Source organism: Lacerta agilis, chromosome 12 (assembly GCF_009819535.1).
Source record: "Lacerta agilis isolate rLacAgi1 chromosome 12, rLacAgi1.pri, whole genome shotgun sequence".
In the NCBI taxonomy this organism is placed as follows: domain Eukaryota; kingdom Metazoa; phylum Chordata; class Lepidosauria; order Squamata; family Lacertidae; genus Lacerta; species Lacerta agilis.
In genome coordinates, this window is record NC_046323.1 from 30,450,691 (window position 1) to 30,469,631 (window position 18,941).

The following is an 18,941-nucleotide window of genomic DNA, read 5'->3' on the forward strand; positions in this document are numbered from 1 at the left end:
TCCAACGACCTTCAGCCCCAGCCAGCATGAAAAATTGTCATGGAGTGTAGTCCAAAATATCTGAAGTATGTGAGGAATCAAGTGTTATACTGTTTGTACATCTTGTAAAGCCAAACTATAGTTTACTGTGACTGCAGAAACATGCAGGCTCCTGGAGAGGAGCTCACAGCTCCTCTAAGTGGTGATCTACTCAAGGAATGCTTGTTTGCACTGCTCGCTTAATACCTGATTTAAAATCATGAATGCATACATTGGTAGGAAACGTCTTCTAAATTCTCTTCTTAAAGGTTATTCCTCCCATTTCCAACACCGGGAATAAACCTCCTAATTCATGCTTCTTTGTCTGAAGTTCTATATGTACAACCTAAAAGGATTTTTAGCAACTGACATTAAGAAAAACTCATAAAGCCCTCATATTTTGAAGCAAATGGCATTTATTCAATTACGGAAATATACCACAAATTATAGGCTAAGATTTATCCAGGGTTGTTTTGCTGAAGAGCTGATAGCATGGCTTTAAGTTGCTGTTAATGCTTCTCTAAATGGGACTTATTTCATTAGTCTGGGCTGGTTCTTGACTTGCTCCACTGGGTCAGAGTTTGCTCCTCTCCGACATCTGTCGGAAAAGAAATTAAATCTCCACCAGGGCAAACTACAGAGTACATACTAGCTCTATTTTCCCACACATGTACGGTGCAGGGGGACCATTACACAGCACTGACCAAGCTTGGACATAAGTTTGTTGCTTCAAAGCTCAAACTCTAGAAAAGGACCTCAAAAGTTACACCAAACCTGGTGCCTGCAATTGGTAATGATGCAGCCCTCTTGAAAAGAAGGAAACCTAGGGTTGCATCTAAGGAAGTTCTGCTCAGAATTGGCCCATTGAAATCCATCAGCCTAACTTAGCTATGTCCATTAATTTCAAGGGGTCTACTCCGAGTATGACTATCAATGGATACCCACTGGGCTCCACAGAGTGTGGTATTAATTGGCTTAGATTCAGATTCAGAAGACTTCCACTCAAGGGGCACTCCTGCTAATAGAGGTGGAAGGAGTGACTTTTGTCAATTTGCTATTCTTGTACCCTGCCAAAATCTGCTCTGGAGAACTTGGGGACTTATTGCAACAAGGGAGGGGGCTGCAGGGGGGGTAGTTTTTTAGTTAATAAAATGTAAAATTTAGAAGCAACCATTTAAATGCATAATAAGCTGGCTTCAAGCTGCTTTTCATATGCAAATGCCAACATTACTCGAAACCTGACAATCATCTCTCAGAGTCCAGAACAATGAGGAAAGGCACTTTTGTGAAAAGATTTGATCTCCCACATTTTACCAGCTATAGACAAACATTCAAGGGGGCAGAGGAGATTGCTGTCCTCTCACAAATATGAGCATTAAACATACTGGTGTATTGTGATTCAGTGGTTTTTGCTGTTCACGAAAGCTTAAACCATAATAAATCTGTTGGTCGTTAAGGTTCTATAAGGCTTTCGTCGTTTTTTGCTGGACGAGACATAGCTACCCCACTAGAAACCATAAAAAACTGAGAAAAAAACTCTTCTCCCTTATTACATGCACACATAAGTTTTATGCGTATGCCTCCTTTCCGCAGCTCAAACTATGCTCAAGGCAGCTTGCAACATGAAGATGCACAACTACAACATAACAAAAGTAGTCATAAACAATAAATAAAACAATAAAAAATACTGTACATAGCCAAACCGAACAATTTCTACATAAATCACAAGATTCAAAACTAAGATACAAAGACCAACAGAAACAACAACAGCAACCCAGTCGGACATGTCAGAACACAGAATTTGTAAGTGTAATCAGCACTTTGCCTAGCTGGACATCCTAGAAAATGATAATTCCACAATGGGCATTAGCAGTTTCCCTGCAGTACGGGCTGAGGGAGCTATACATCTGTAACCTCCTGATTCAAATGTCACCTCGGCCATGACCTCACCCGATAGACTTAAGCACACTCTTCTCCCTCAGCTTCAATATCCCTTTCTGCAGTGAGTGAGGATATAATCATACAGACTTGCCTTGAGGGATCATCATCATCATCATCATCATCATCATCATCATCATATTCCATACATGAGATGAAGCACAATGAGAAAGCTAATCTATTCTAACACTTCCATTATCAGGCTATTTCCAGGACAACTTGGCAAACGTGACCTTAATGCCCACCTGCTTCCTAGCCCGACACGTTTTTCTACGATTTACCCCTGCATCCATTCCTCTCCCTTTCTGCAGTTGCCTCCCTTGTGCAAAATTTTGGAGCAGGAGTAGGGGACCCCCAACTCCCATCTGCATGCCCATTAGTCATGGGCGATGGGAACTGCAGTCCAGAACTTTGATGGCGCTATATAGATGATACACAACCTGAAGCAAATTTAGCTGCAAAAGAAAAAACCAGAAAAAAAGAAAAAAGATTCTGCAATAGCAATACAGGCATTTGACTATAATAGTACCTGTCAATGCTAATTGCAATGCAATTTATCACGGATCACACAGCAATGCGGTGGAATGCATAATCGCTTTATTAAGAGGTTCAAAGCCAATAAAGTAACACACATGGATACACTGAATATGCATTTAATGGTCCGTCAAGCCAAGAGCAGTTTTAAAAACAAATGCCCTGTTCTGTATTAACTAATGCATAAAATACCAAACAAGATCATACAAAATCCTAGTTGGCACCTATTCAGGACCCTGCTGCTGATTTTAATTAACCTTATTTCATTTTGAAATGTACAAACAAACCTCTTCTCAGGCTAATTTAAATCCATCTATTTCATAAGGCCCCTTCCCCAATAGTTATTTCAAAGGCATCTGGTTTTCTCAAATAAACACACCATGAGGGTTAGGCATGTTACATTTATGTTGCACCCTTCCATCATGGGGACATGGATTTCTCCGAACATCACAAACATGCAGTTTATCCTCCTATCAGGGGGTATATATATGAGAGAGAAAAAGAGAGAGAGAAACAGATTGGTCCAAGGTCACACGAGCTTCATGGCTGAGTTGGAATTTAAAGAGAGCCTGTGGCCCTCCAGATGTTGTCAGGCATCAACTAGTATCAGCCCCAAGCAGCATGATCAATGGTCAGTGATGATAACAGCTGCATCCAACAACATCTGCAGGGATGGAATGGGGGCACAGATTCCACATTGCTATTCTTGCTACTATGGAACCTCTTATTAAACGAAGTTTGACTAAACAAAAGTTTATACCAGGGATAGGGAGCCTGTGGCCCTCCAGGTGTTGTTGGAATACAACTCCCATCAGCCTCAGCCAGCACGCCCAATAGTCATGTATGATGGGAGCTGTAGTCCGGGAATATCTAGAGAACCAGCGATTCCCCATCCCTAGATTAAACACCGAGGTGGTTAAGTGGTAGTACTAGCACCCAAAGTCCTAAATGACCTGGGACTCAAGTACCTAAAGGAGTGACTCATCCAATGTAAACTACCACGGGTCCACGATCAACAAGGAAGGCCTTGTTGGAGATGCTGTCTCTGGCTGCAGTCCATTTGGTGTTGGCCTGTGACGGGGCCTTCTTGGTGGTGGTCCCCATTTGTGGAATGCCCTTCCTGGTAAAGTGTGTTACTGGGTTTGAGGAGAAATGTAAAAGCATTCCTGTTTACCCAGGCATCTGATGGTTAAAAGGTAATGGCTGTGCCAGCTGTGGGGGTATGTGATTGCTTTCAAATGTCCTAAAATGCTTTTAGATTGGGTTTTTTAAATTGTTTTGCAAAAAAAAAAAAAAATTAGTTGGTTTTAAAATTGTTTTTTAAATGTTTTATATACGCTTTTATTTTATTTTAAATTGTACTGTTTTAATTTTTAATGTTTGTCACCCTGGGCTCTGACATCCACTTAAAAACAGTTTCAAATTCTGTTTATAAATAACAGCTATAGATGTTTGCCAGCATAAGCAGTCAAGTGGATATGTGGGCAAAATAAAAGAGGGAGAAGATATAGCAACCTGTTCCCTTGACCGTGGAGCTGAGATACATTTACAATCAGCACCAGCTTTTCCATCCAAAGGTAAGCTGCATTTGTGCCATACATTTGAAGCCAACCCTGGGAAAAAGAATTCGGGGATCTCTATTTTGTCAAGGGTGCTGGGAATTGTAGCTCTTTGAAGGGTAAACTACAGTTCCCAGGATTCTTTTTCCCAACCTACGACTCTATTCCTCCCTACAGCAGGAAAAGGGGGAGGGTAGAAAAGGATGGCAGGCCATTAGTTTTGTGGTGAGGGCAGAGGAAAGAAGGTAGAGAAAGAAAAGGTGGGGGACAGAACCAAAATATAATGCTTTTTAAAAAACCTTGGAAACCAGAATTAATGTATAACTATTTAATTTTTTTTAAGAACTGAGCTTGTTGAGAAAAAGAACAGCCAGGTTTTTTGGCAACGTGCCTTGATTTTTAATCAGTGTTTCCAAGGCTCTGTTTTCCTTAATATGCAGCAGAGATTAGTGTTCTGATTCTCTCCTTTTCTCAACGTGTGGAAAACTGCTTCCTCTGCAAAACAAAATTTTAACAAGGTCGTGGAAGATGAAACGCGTGACCTAAAATGCAGCTCTGCCCTCAAAAAGTAGACTTTGACATTTGTGCCTTAATCCATGCCTTATTATGAGATGAACAATTTTAAAAACTGAGAGCAGCAAACTAATAACCTAAATAAACAAGCAAACCAAACTTACCAAGCTGCAGCAGATTCATGCTACAGTCCCTCACCGAAGACTCCTAAGCTAACTTAGTAATCATAGGATAAGAAGCAAGATGCTCTTATGGATATAGAATATGAAAGTTAAAAGTTTATGGTTAAAGAATATGAAACAGAGAACATAATAAATGAATAGTTCCCATAATGGAGGCATGTAAAAAGTGGGGTCCCGCAAAGTTATGTATTGTGACAAGACAGCGATGAGCACTGAGCAGGCCACGTTTGCTGATGACTCCAATTAATTTAGGGTGGTAAAAACAAAAGAGGGACAGCAAAGAGCCCCAGAGGTATCTCTCCAAAACGGCAGAATGGGGATCAAAAAAGGGGGAAACAGTTCAACCAAAGCAAGTGTGAAGTGGGATAAAAAAAAAATTCCTAGCTTCACTTGTAATGCTGATGGTGTTTGTGTTGGCAGCAGCAGGCCAGGAATGGGATCTGGGCATTGAATGAGATGTCTCTGTACTGGTGCTGTGAAAAAGGCTACTTCCATCTTGAGGAACATTGAGAAGAGAAAAGAAAAGAAAATAAGACCACAAATACCGTATATACCCGAGTATAAGCCGACCCGAATATAAACCGAGGCACCTAATTTTCCTACAAAAACCTGGGAAAGCTTATTGACTCGAGTATAAGCCGGTTCACCTTTGCCGCTGTGGAGGAGGAGGAGGAACGAGCAGCCCGAAAGCAGCCCTTTGGGCTGCTCCTTCCTCTTCTTCCTTTGCCAAGTTTGCATTTATGCAAGCAGTTCAGGAATGGAACAAACTGCCTGGGGAGAGTAAAGAACCGCCGTTCTTGTACACTTAAGGAGTGGTTGACTGGGGAGAGCGGGTGGCGGCACGAGCGGAGAGAAAGGGCTTCTTTCTCGCCACCCCCACCACATGCCTCACTCGAGTATAAGCCGAGGGCAGCTTTTTCAGCACAAAAAATGTGCTGAAAAACTAGGCTTATACTCAAGTATATATGGTATCACAACACCTTTATACAAATCTATGATGCAACTACGCATGGAATACTGTGTACAGTTGGTGATGCAGTACAATTGGCTTCAGTTTAGTCAGCCTTTGTGGCTGTGGGGCTGTCACTTGGGACTCTACGCTGAAGTCATCACAAGTGTTATACCTTAAATAAATAAATAAATCTCTAATATGGTCAGAGACCAGCAAGAAAATTGTACAGTCCAATTCACAGAATTGGTATCTACTTAATAAAATTACAATTAAAATTTTGCAGATTTTTAAAAGTTTTATAGAATTTTTATAGATGGATCTTAACCACCTGTCGACATTCCTGCAATAGTCCTACGGTAGTTTGACTACTAGGGTATCAGTCACTGGTATTTGCTGTCATCACAGTGCGTCTTATTCTTGTCGCTATGTAGCAAAATTTTGCAACAATCCTAGTGGTCTCTATGTCTTTGTCAGCTAAAAGGTATCTGGTGTAGGCTTTCTCTGATCAACCGGGCTGTTTCACCAAAAGCGGTATGATCAGTTCTTTCCTTGAGTCGCGATACAGTGGGCAATATAAAAGGACGTGCCCAGTGGATTCGATCTCATTGCCATCACAAGGGCATAGTCTTTGGTCAATCGGGGTCTTGTTGTATCTGCCCACTAAAAGAGCTGAGGAAACAGCGTTAAGACAGGCCCTGGAAAATGCCCAGCGATGTTTAGGGTTATCTAATGACTTGAGGTAATTTGCTAAGTGGAGCCTTTGATGATCATAAAGAGGCCTGCAGATTGCTGAAAGTTGGTTGAGGTCGTTTTGGTATTCAGTGTCGATGATTCTTTCTTTGATTAAATTTTTCGCTCTTCCCATTTCCAGGCTCACGAGATGCCCCGAGGAGAGTCCATAGTGTTATACCTTGTGCGTCTTTGCCCTTTGGTTTTAAGGAGCAATTCAATTTTGCTTGCATTTAATGAGAAACTGCCTCAACCACTGAAACACAGGTACTCCTCAAAATTTGCACTTCTCCAAATTTTGCAATGCAGTTCTCCAACCAAAAATGCACATATAAGGGGAACTATGAACAAAAATGCTTATATTATTGAACAGAACATACAAAAATGCATTATTTTAGGGGCATTTCCTAGCAAAAATGCATATTATCAGTCAAAACGGCGTACCCAAATGTTTTGTATTGGGAGAAAAATCACACTAAAATGCTGATGAAGTTTCATGAGGACTTAAATAAATCAAAATTTGCTGTGGAAATGTGAAGAAATGAGAAACTTACACAACCAAAAGTGAGTGTCATCTTTCCCTACGTTCCAGGAGCTGCACTTGCTCACAGATTAAATGCTCCGAGAAACATTCCTAGACTAAACTTGCTGTTGCTTGCCTAAGGAGGCATGGCTGATTAATGGAAAACACATTATTGTAATTAATTGCAAATCAAATTATATCACAAATGACTAACGATCGTGGCACAAAGGCCATGTTCATTAAAAATTCAACCTGCCACTATCGAGAAAGGTGTTTTTCTGCTCCTAGATGACAAAAAAGAACCCTGGCCTTAACACAGATTAATTACCATCAAGAGCATCATTTTGACCTTTTAAATAATCAATGTCCAATGAACACGACAGCTGAACTTTGCATCTTTTGCCTTAAATAGCTGATAGAGAGTGAATAGTGGGGAAGGGGGAACTGCATTTCCTAAGAACTATGCAGACCGTTATGACATCCTAAGCACCACACAAAGGTTATATGGTTTCTCCCTACCACCCACCATCTTGGAACTATGAATTTTTATGGACAGACGTATCCCGTGAAGTTTGAGAGAAAGCAAGTGGAAGCATCTAAAGAACGTAAGAAGGGACTGCTGGTTCAGTTGCAGTAGCCCATCTAGTCCAGCATCTTGTTCTCACAGTGGTCCCCCAGATGCCTATGGGAAGCAGGCTAGCACGACAGCACTCGTCCCTCCTGCAGTTTCCAGAAACTGGCATTCAAAACCATACTTTTACTCCATGAATTTGTCTAATACTCTATTAAAGCTCTCCAAGTTGGTAGCCACCGCTGCCTCTTGTAGGGGCCAATTCCACAGTTCAGCTATGCGTTGTGTGAAGTACGCTCTTTTGTCCACAATCTTCCAACAATTCAGCTTCCAAGGTCTTCTCTCTCTCTCTTTTTTAAAGCACTGCCCATGATCCCCAAGCAGTGTGACAGGTGGGAGTCCACCAACATGTACAGGGCCACGGGTTGCCCATCCCTGCTGGAAGGCCTCACTGCCCCATTCTCCTAAGCGACCGCAGTGCCCATCTCTCACTCTTGCTAACAATTCCTCCATCTCCATCCATCCTCAGCCTTAGCTGAGTTTGAGCTGGGAAAACAACAAAGCGATCTTCCCAGAACGATTAGAAAATGTACATTTCATGCTCCAGCTGTGCCGTTTCCTCCCCAGGGCGAAAGGATTTTCTGCAAGTATCCACAGAGATACTGACATACCTTATCCCTTCCCAAGGACAGCAATTAGCTTTTTGAATAGCAGAGGTCAATTTCCTGCATCAAGGGGCAAAAAAAAAAAAAAAACCCAAGGCTGGACATAGCATTTTTTAAAAAGTTTCCTTGTATATCTATTGAGGTTAAGGATTCACCTTTCACACACATGGAAAGTATTCAGCGCAGCACCGCCTGAGATCGGCTATTAAGATTCTGCAGGTATGGGAACGATACGATTGCCCCTGATTTCCACAGGGATCTTCACAGTCCCTGCCATTAGACACTTTTATATGATTGTCTCTGCTTGGGTCACAAGAAAGGTCTTTGAAACTCGCACTTAGAATTCAGAGCTTGCCGGAGCTTCCCCTTTGGAAAGGGGCACCTGCAAAACAGCAGGCAATGAATCTGCCAATCTGAAGTCGCTGCTACGTTGACAAGCAAGGTGAAATGGCTCCCCAAGGTAAATGTGCCACCAGGAAAAGGGCAGAGCAATCCTAGGAGTGCATATACTGAAGCTCTGTTAACAGAGGCTGGATGCTCCTTTTAACACGCTAGCCAATCTGCCATGTTTACATTTTGCCCATGGGATGTCTTCCCATCCTCTGCAGTTGCATTTTTAAAATGCTCCCCTCACCCCCAAAAAAGCAGCATGTAAACAATTCTGTGCCTGCCTACTCAGGAGTCAGTTGCACTGAGATTAAGACAATTTACTCCCAGGTAAGGGCATATACTCCCAGGTAAGGGACGCAGGTGGCGCTGTGGGTTAAACCACAGAGCCTAGGGCTTGCTGATCAGAAGGTCGGCGGTTCGAATCCCTGCGACGGGGTGAGCTCCCGTTGCTCAGTCCCAGCTCCTGCCCACCTAGCAGTTCAAAAGCATGTCAAAGTGCAAGTAGATAAATAGGTACCACTCCAGCGGGAAGGTAAACAGCGTTTCCATGAGCTGCTCTGGTTCACCAGAAGCGGCTTAGTCATGCTGGCCAGATGACCCAGAAGCTGTACGCCGGCTCCCTCGGCCAGTAACGCGAGATGAGCGCCGCAACCCCAGAGTCAGACATGACTGGACCTAATGGTCAGGGGTTCCTTTATCTTTAAGGGCATATGAGATTGCAGCCTTATACCAAGTCACACGACCTACGTCTGCACTGTTCTACAATGGCTGGCAGCAGGTCTCCAAGGCTTCAGACACGGGTCTTTCCAACGCTGCTTGCAGACCCCAAGATTTCACCTGGGACCTTTGGCTTGCAAAGCCCATGCTCTGAGCTACAGACTCACTGGGGTTGTGCCATTCCCCCCCCCCCACTTCTGAATATTCAGGTTACCAGTAAGCACAATTACCGTGGGAACTCTTTTTTTAGCCATACCTCTACCAACCTAGAGTGTTGCCTACATCATTCCCCTAATTAGAAGCTTGTGTCGCTTCATGCCATGCTGCCATTAAAAAATGTTAATGAGAACAGCCTTTTCTAGCATTGCTGTGTACTCTGGAGATTGCACGGACACTTGATTTAATTTGCCTCAACGTTTATTTATGCATTCCTTCCTAACGAATCTGCACTTCGTTTAAAATATTCAGGAGACAAACATTAATAAATGGAGGCCTAGATATTGGACGCCAACAGGTTGGCAATATTCTCGTCTTGCACAGCAATCCTACAGCCCAGTGCAAATGGCAGTAGCTGTGCCAGACCTTATGCTAACACAGCTGGTTGGGATCCTTGGCAACACCACCAGCAACGTCAAAAAACAGAGTAAGAGAAGAAAGAGGTATAGGGGACCCAAAACAGAAAAAGAGAAGAAGAAAATTAAGGGGGAGAAAGCTGGTCTGGCACCAGCCATCAGCAACTCATCCAGGTCTAGCCCTGACTTCTTGTTTGTTGCATTCAATTGTTTGAAAATGAACACTTGAAGGCATTTAAGTAATCATGAACAGCCCTTGCTTGAGCTGCAAGATTTTAACCTCAGAGTTGCACAGAACTCTTTAATGGACAGGATGGAATGATAGCTAGGTTTTCTTCTCTTTAGGAAAAAGGTTAGGTGTTAATGCATGTATCTGATACGCACATTATTATTTATTTCATTTATGAAATGTTTCCTATATGGGGCATCTCAAAGTGATTTACAGTACACTTGGTAGAAAACTGCTGTAAACAAAATAATTTCACTCTTCAAAACGTATTATAAAAGAGGTTATAGAGAGAGTACCAACTTCCCAAGGACTCTACTTTAAATCATACACTTTTGTATTTTAACTTCTTGTTTGTACAAACTTTTTTACATCCTTCCCCCCCCCACAAAAAATCCAAAGATAACAGTAACAAAAATAAAACAATGAAAGCCCGTATATAAAACAAACAGGAAACAGTATCCGACACTGATAATAAAATTAGTGCCATACAGGACTTCCGGTGGAGCTGCAGCCATCGCAGGATCGTGGAATATCCCTCTTGGGAGTTCCAGGCGTACCTGGGGGAAAAAGGGGTCGCGCAAAGGCTAAGCGGACCCGTCGCTTCAAGGGGGGTTACCTTGAAGCTCAGTGTACCCGGCAGCGTCATTTGCTGCACTCCTGACCTGAGGTTTGAGCATGAACTTCAGGAATAAGGGGTGAAAAGCGGACGCAAGTAGGGGACATCGCACCCCCCCAGCGGCGCAAAGCCTCGAGATCCGGATAAAAGCAGCCCGCTTCCAAGACAAAAGGGAAAGAAGATAAAAAACGGGAGCAGCAGGAAAGATCGAGCTGCCTATAATTTAAGAATTGGCAACTGTACAGATTTGGACGGGAGTAAGAGACGCAAAAAGGGAGTCCGTCTCTACTCTGGCGAAAAGATGGCGCTGGGCATGACTGTGCAAGACGAACAAAAAAACAGCGTTCCTGTAAAGTGAGTAAAACCCGTTTTGACTGACTACCCGGGAAGTAAAACCTACGGGTGGTTTAAAGGACTTTATTAACATAAAGAAGAAGAAGAACTAGAGTGTATCTGAAACCCAAGGGATCTTGCGGGGGCAGAATAGAAGGAAAAGTGACTTTTGAAAATCCTTTAAGAGACTTTTAGATCGGCTCACCATCGTGTCGGCAGACCCAGAACAGAGAGAAGTGAAAGGAGAGGAGAAAGGAGAAAGGAGAAGGGGGTTTTGCATGACACGGTGGGGAAAAGGGTTGTTTTGAGAAGCTGAAAAGCACTGGGGTTTGGAGAGATCCGTAAAGCTGTTACATTGAAACCCTTGAAGCCCCCCTCCCTCCGAGCGCAAGAGGATCAGATCGGCAGGCGGCGGATTGAAGTAAGGGGTATCGACCCCCGTGGATTACAAATTATCTTTTGGTTTCCTGGCTTAAGGGGTAACGATCCCTTGGATTACAAACATCGATTGAGCAGAGACTGAGAGTCAAAACGCTCGTCGCGGGAAACCAGACAATTATTACAGCCGCCGGACTGAGCTTTTGGGTTTCGGGGGTGTTTTGGAAGGGAGGGAAGGGGAGGGAAGGGGCTTGCTTTTCAGGTGTGACTTTTAGTCGTTTCACTTTCCAGACTTTTTCTAGACTTTTTCCGATACTGATCGCTGACTGAAAGAGTAACTGTTGCCTATATTCAGTCTACAAAATAACAAGAGAAGAAATGGAGCCGCTACAAAGAAAGTGAAAGCAACTCCGGGACTCCGGTGAACAAAGAAAGCGAAAGTAGGAAGACAGGATTATTGAACTGAGTAAAAAATAGACGCTCTCCACAGACTATTAGGCGCCACCTATAGGCAGGAATTGGTCTGTAGGGTAAAAGATTGTAATTTAGGAGAGACCTGGGTCCCCTAGTGGTTGGAAAAATATAATAGAAGGTAAATTCTGAAGTAGAAATGAAGGGGAATAAAGGGAGTGCAACACCAGGGGATAGAAGGCCCTCAAAGCAAGAGGAAGGGAAAGAATGGGAAGGTCTATTATCAGAAATAAAGAAAGAAATAAGACAAAGCGAGCAGAATATTGAAAAAAAAATTACAGACCTGAAGGAGTCAATGGATGAGAAATTTGAGAAAGTAGTAGGAGAGCTGACAGAACAATTAAAAGATTTGACTACCAAATCTAAAACAATAGAAAACTCAGTAAAGAAAGTTCAGAAGGAAGTTAATCAAACGAAGAAGGACACGGAGAAGATAAAAGAAGAAATTGGAGATCTAAACAGGGTCCAAGAAGAAATGCTGGACAATTTAGCTATGTTAGAACTCAGGCAAAAACAATTAAATCTCAAATTCCGCGGGATTCCGGTGGAAGCCAACGAGAATATAAGACAAAAATTAGTGGCTGAATTAGCTAGATGGCTGGACACGAAACAAGAAGTGGTGGAATATTCTATTCTGAACGCTTTCAGAATAGGGGTAAAATCTATAAAGGCCAGAGCGAAAAAATTACCAGGAGATTGCTTGGTAATGTTTAATTCATTAGATATCAGAAATGAGATTCTGAGATTAAGCCACTCTCGAAAATTGATAATAGGAGGCAGAGAAATTAGCATATATAAAGAAATTCCTGTGAGATTTTTACAGAAGAGAGGGCCTTATCATGCGTTGGCAGAAACCCTAAGGAAGAAAGGGATAAGCTTTCGATGGGAATTCCCCGAGGGATTGACGTTCTACTTTAAAGGCAAAAGATATAAGATTAAGAATGTACAAGAATTAAAGAAGTTCACCAGGAGATACCCGAAGGAGCTAGGACTGGAGGAGGAGAAGAAGGGAAAGAAAGTAAGAGAAATAGCAGAAAGGAAGAAGGAGGAAGGAGCAGTAGGAGGGGCAGAGGAAGAGGAAGAAGAGGACGAAGAAGAAGAAGGGAGAGAAAGAAGTGACCAGGAAAGTGAAGAGGGAGAAGAGGAAGAGGAACGGGAGAAAGAAGACAGCGAGAGCACCAATTTGTAGAAAGATTTAATAGAAAGAATTTATAAGACATCAGAATCGGAAACGAAATATGATTTTAAAACTCCAATCCTGCAATATAAATGGTTTAAACAATAAATGTAAGAGAAATAAAGTTGAACATGTTTTGAACAAACAAAAACTAGATGTCATATGTTTACAAGAAACCCACATTGCCAAAAAACACAGAAGAATATTAATAAATAAAAGGTTGGGTTTGGATTTTGTGTCGGCAGATAAAAAGAAAAAGCGAGGGGTGGTTTTTTATATAAAACAAAAGTTAGAACCTAAGCTGGTGTATAAAGATGAAGAAGGGAGAGTGGTAATTGTACAAATAACATGGCAAGGTGAGAAAATACAATTGGTGGGGATATATGCCCCGAATAATAAAAAAGCTAAATTTTATAAAAAGTTGGAGGAAACATTGCTTGAATTTGCGGATCAAAAACAAATCCTAATGGGTGATATGAATGGGGTTGTAAACCCGGCATTGGACAGATCCTCAAGAAGCTCAGGCTCAGAAGGTAAATTGCCAAAGACTTTCTTTACGCTAACAGAGAACCTAAATTTGATAGATGCATGGAGAGCCAAGCACCCTATAACAAGACAATATACCTATTTTTCGGAGCCCAACAAAAGTTCAGGGAGAATAGACCACATCTGGGTTACTAAAGGATTGTATTTTAAGGTGAACAAAATAGAGATCCAGCCGAGAATATTATCTGACCACAATGCGGTATATATGGAATTAAAGGGAGAAAGCACTAAAACCAGGTGGAGAATGAATGAGAGTTTATTTAATGATAGCAAAGTAGAAAAAGCAAAGAAGGTATTAAATGATTATTTTGAATTGAATATGAATAAAGGAACAGACCTGAACATGGTGTGGGATGCCAGCAAGGCGGTGATAAGAGGCTTCATGATCTCCCAAGACATTGGTAAAAGGAAAGAAAGAGAGAAGAAGAAAGAAGAAATCTTAAAAGAATTGGAAGATAAAGAAAGGCAATTAACTCTAAAACCAGGAAATCAAGATCTGAAGCAAAATATTAAGGGGCTGAAAAACCAATTTGAAATATTAATCAATCAGGAAATTGAGTGGAAATTAAAATGGTTAAGACAAAAGAATTTTGAGCATGCCAACAAAACGGGGAAAGTATTGGCGTGGCAATTGAAAAAAAGACAAGAACAGAGTATAATAAATAAAATCAAAAGGAATGAGGAAATAATTGAGAACCCAAAAGAAATTAAAAATATATTTCAGGAATTTTACAAAAATCTTTATCAGAAAGAACAAGAGAAGGAAGAAGAGATGGATTACTATTTAGAAAAGAATAAACCAAAAAAAATATCAAAAGAGGATCAAGAACAATTAAATGCATTGATAACAGAAGAAGAACTCAAATGCGCAATACAAAAATTGAAAGGAGGGAAAGCCCCAGGCCCCGATGGCTTATCGACGAGATATTATAAGGAATTGGCATTTCAGTTAGTACCAAGGTTGTTGGAGGTGATGAATGGGATCTTGACCAATGGGAAAGTCCCAAACTCATGGAAAGAGGCCTTTATCTCGTTAATCCCTAAACAAGGCACAGACCCATTAAATGTCAAAAATTATCGGCCGATTTCATTATTGAATTTAGATTATAAATTGTTTACAAATATATTGGCGGACAGATTGAAAAAAGTTTTAAATAAAATAATTCATAAAGACCAAGCAGGGTTCCTTCCAGGTAGGCAGATGAAAAACAATATCAGAACAATTGTAGATCTAATTGAGTATTTGGATTTGAAAATACAGAAAAAAGCAGCCTTAATCTTTATAGATGCCGAAAAGGCTTTCGACAATGTATCGTGGCAATTCATGATGAAGGTTCTAGAAAAGTTGGAGGTGGGAACAAAATTCTTAAATGGGATTATGGCTATTTACAAGGAACAAGTGGCAAAATTAGTGGTCAATACTACATTAACAGATGAATTTACAATTACAAAAGGAACAAGGCAGGGATGCCCAATATCGCCGCTTCTTTTTATTGTTGTGCTAGAAGTCTTAGCAAATAAACTAAGAGACACAAAAGACATTAAAGGAATTAAGATTGGCAAAAAAGAATTCAAAATAAAGGCCTTCGCGGATGATTTAGTTATGACGTTGGAGGAACCGATGCAGAGTCTGGGAGAAATGTTGAAAGTAATAGAGGAGTTTGGGAAACTAGCAGGTTTTAGGCTAAATAAAGAAAAAACAAAAATACTGGTCAAAAATTTAAATAAGGAGACTTCCGGCTGGCGACGCCATAGCGGGTGGTCGGGGCTGCTTCGGCTGCGAGGCGCCCGATCCATCCCGGGGGTTAGGAGCCGCGCTACCGCAGCGCGCGGCTCCGGTTGGGGTGCGGGAAGAGCGTCCCGCACCCTGGGCTCCCCGGCTGTGCCCGTGGAGGCTCCGAACCCTTCCCCTACCCCCCTGTAAAGGGGGAGTGGGGGTGAAGGGACAACGGAGCCGGGCTTACGGGGATATGCCCCAACCGGGATGCAAATGCGGCGGCAAAGCCCGCGGTGAGCGTCCAAGTTCTACCTGTGAAGAACGGAGCTAAAGGAACCCGGTGGTCGTGAGTAAATAATCTTGGCAGAAATCGTGTTTTTGGAACGATCCGGGGGGAAGGAGAATGGCAGCCTGCCTCCCTCCCTTCGAGCCTAAGAACTAACCAATATCAGGGATTGCTGCCAAAGAACTGGTTATAAAGTATTTAAAATCGACACATGAGACTGGCAAACTTTTTCCTTGGGAAGCTAACTAGCGGAAAATATCTCTATTTAAAGTTGCGGTGTTTGCGCTCCAGCTCAGGAAAATGGCGACGAACAAAGAGACAGGAGAAGAAATATGACACCCACTTCCTCCTCCTCTGCCAGTATGCTGGGTTTTGTCCTTGAACTGGTATTGAACTCTGGACTAACAGATGAACAAAGGCTCACTGCATTGAAGGTGGAACTAATTTACAGAAAAGTTAAAGTCTTGTGTGGGGGTCTGAAATGGAACCAACTGCCCACAGAGGAGGCTAACAAAACTTTTGACACTTTGGAAGGAAATCTTGTCAAAGAGCTGAGAGGATGGATGGAAAGATGGGAAGAAATGAATGAGCTACTTCGGAGAAGAAATTCGCTTGTTGGGGGTGGCAGCCCCAAGGCGATGTCAAGATCTGCTATATCCAGTCCCCGAGGTGTGAGCTCGGGGGCCAGGGACAGAGAATTAAGGTATTTACAAGAAGAAAAGGAATGTTACAAAGAACCGGAGAAGCTGAGAGAGGGAGAGTTGGATACCTCGGAGCTCGTGGCAAGGAGAGTGTTGGACTGTGCCTGGATTTGTGGACGTTGGGAGAGGGAAGTTGCATGGAAGTTCAGTGCTGATGCCATCAGGAGAAGAAGAATGGACAGAGGGGGTGTGGGGTGAAGCACTAAGTAAAAGCTAAAGCAATCTGTTATGGTATTTTGAAATCGGAGGGTGAACACTGTCAACAATAGTTTGTTTTATTATTTGGTTGAATATGAAAAGAGATATTTCAAGTTTCCATGTTATTAGCAGCAGTTCAAAGGATAGAAGAGATAGATCTGATGAGGATGATTTGTGAGGATTTATGAGGATGTAGTATAAATGAAGTCATTTTAAGTGGTTTAAGTTTATAGATTAAGATGATTAAGACTAAGATGAAGATTAAGATGAATGCGTTACTTTATATATATAGTTAAGTTTAATTTTTTTTAAAAATGAAGAGGTTATGAAGTAGATTATGGATATAAACTCGAAGGTGAAAAGGCAGGGGAAGTCAACTGTCAAGATTGGAAAAAGAAATTTTTTTTTTGCAGATGTTCAATTAAGAAGAAAAATCATGGCAATCTTTGTATGTGTAATTGTATTTGTTTTGTTTGTGTATAAATGTAGGTGTGGTGAAGGTTGTATGTTGTTATAAGTAAAAATGTCAATAAATTCTTATAAAAAAAAAAAAATTTAAATAAGAACGAAATTGAGGAATTACAGGAAAAGTATGGCATTATGGTGGTAAAAAAGGTTAAATATTTAGGAATTTGGCTGTCACCTAAAAATATTAATCTGTTTAGTGATAATTATGATCCGACATGGAAAGAAATCAAAAAAGATTTAGAAATTTGGAATAAACTAAATTTATCTCTGTGGGGAAGGATTGCAAGTGTGAAAATGAGTGTCCTGCCGAAAGTCCTATTTCTTTTTCAAATGTTACCTGTGATAAAAGGTACAAGTCAGCTAAAGGAATGGCAGAGAAATCTGTCAAAATTCATCTGGCAAGGCAAACGTCCAAGAATCAAACATAAATTATTAATAGACAAAAAAGAGAGAGGAGGATTTGGATTGCCAGATTTAAAAATTTATTACGAAGCAGCATGTATGACGTGGTTGAAAGAGTGGATAACTTTAAAGGATAGAGAGATATTGGACTTGGAAGGCTTTAACAACAGGTACGGATGGCATGCATACCTTTGGCAGGACAAGGTGAAAGTACATAGGGAATTTTTGACACATGTATTTAGAAAGCCCCTGTACGAGGTGTGGCAAAGACATAAAGAACTGGTAGAAAGAAGGACACCTAGGTGGTTATCACCCACGGAGATATTAACAATAAAGAAAATTAATACAGAGGAAGAAAATTGGCTAACATATGAGGATTTGTTGATTGAATCAGAGAAAGATTGGAAAATTAAAACTTATGATCAGGTGGCAGATAAATTGACTGGGTGGATCCAATATCACCAGGTGTGTGGTCTATTTAATGAAGACAAAAGAAAACGTAATTTTGATAATAAGAAATCGAAATTTCAAGTGGAAATTTTAGAAAGTGATGAGAAAATATTATCCAAGATGTATAATTATTTATTAGAATGGCATACGAAAGACGAAGAGATTAAAGATGTTATGATAAAATGGGCGATAGATGTCGGGCACAATATCCAAATCGAAATGTGGGAAAAACTATGGAAAGATCATATGAAATTTACTGCCTGTATAATCTTAAAGGAAAACATTATGAAAATGATGTACCGATGGTACTTAACCCCAGTAAAATTAGCAAAAATATATAAGAAATATGATAAGAAATGTTGGAGATGCGAAGTGAAAGATGGTGAGTTTTTCCATATGTGGTGGACATGTGAAAAAATAAAACCTTATTGGGAAGCAATTTATAATGAATTAAAAAAAATTTTTAAATATACGTTTACGAAAAAACCAGAAGCCTTCCTGATTGGTTTAGTTGGAGAAGAAATCGAAAAAAAAGATCAAAGATTCTTCTTATATGCCACCACAGCAGCGAGGATATTAATAGCGCAAAATTGGAAATTAAAAGAGGTACCAACGGTAAATGAATGGAAAAGGAAATTAATGGAATATTCTGAATTGGCAAAATTGACGGGGAAAATAAGAGAGCAAAGTGACCAAAGGTTTCAATTGGAATGGGGTAAATTTCTGGATTATGTAAAAGATTGTAAAGATATGTAAACACTTACAGGATTGACGAACTTCTTGTAACAGGACAGAAATGTATAACAAAAAATGATAACAATATGACAACAAAACATGTGGGAATGAAGAGAAAGCGAGGGAATAGCTATAACAATAAAAAAACCAGAGAAGAGAAGGAGGGAAGTCAGGAAAGCTCGGCGGAGTTTGTGTAACAATTGTGAAACTTTATTTGATGAATGTATATGTATTTTGTTTGCTGATGGAAAATAAAAAATACTTGCAAAAAAAAAAAAAAATTAGTGCCATACAAGTAAATAATGCAAGTGTCGTTTGTTGGGATCTTTACCCTTCCATTACAAAGTATAGAAAAATTGCCTTCAGTTGGA

At 40.9% G+C, this 18,941-nt stretch overlaps 1 protein-coding gene across 1 annotated transcript in view; it reads right to left on the reverse strand.

The window, feature by feature from the left end:
• The window catches only part of LOC117055974 (probable acyl-CoA dehydrogenase 6), a 61,280-nt gene that overhangs the window by 20,885 nt on the left and 21,454 nt on the right, over positions 1-18,941 (reverse strand). The gene's annotated exons all lie outside the window — the stretch shown is intronic.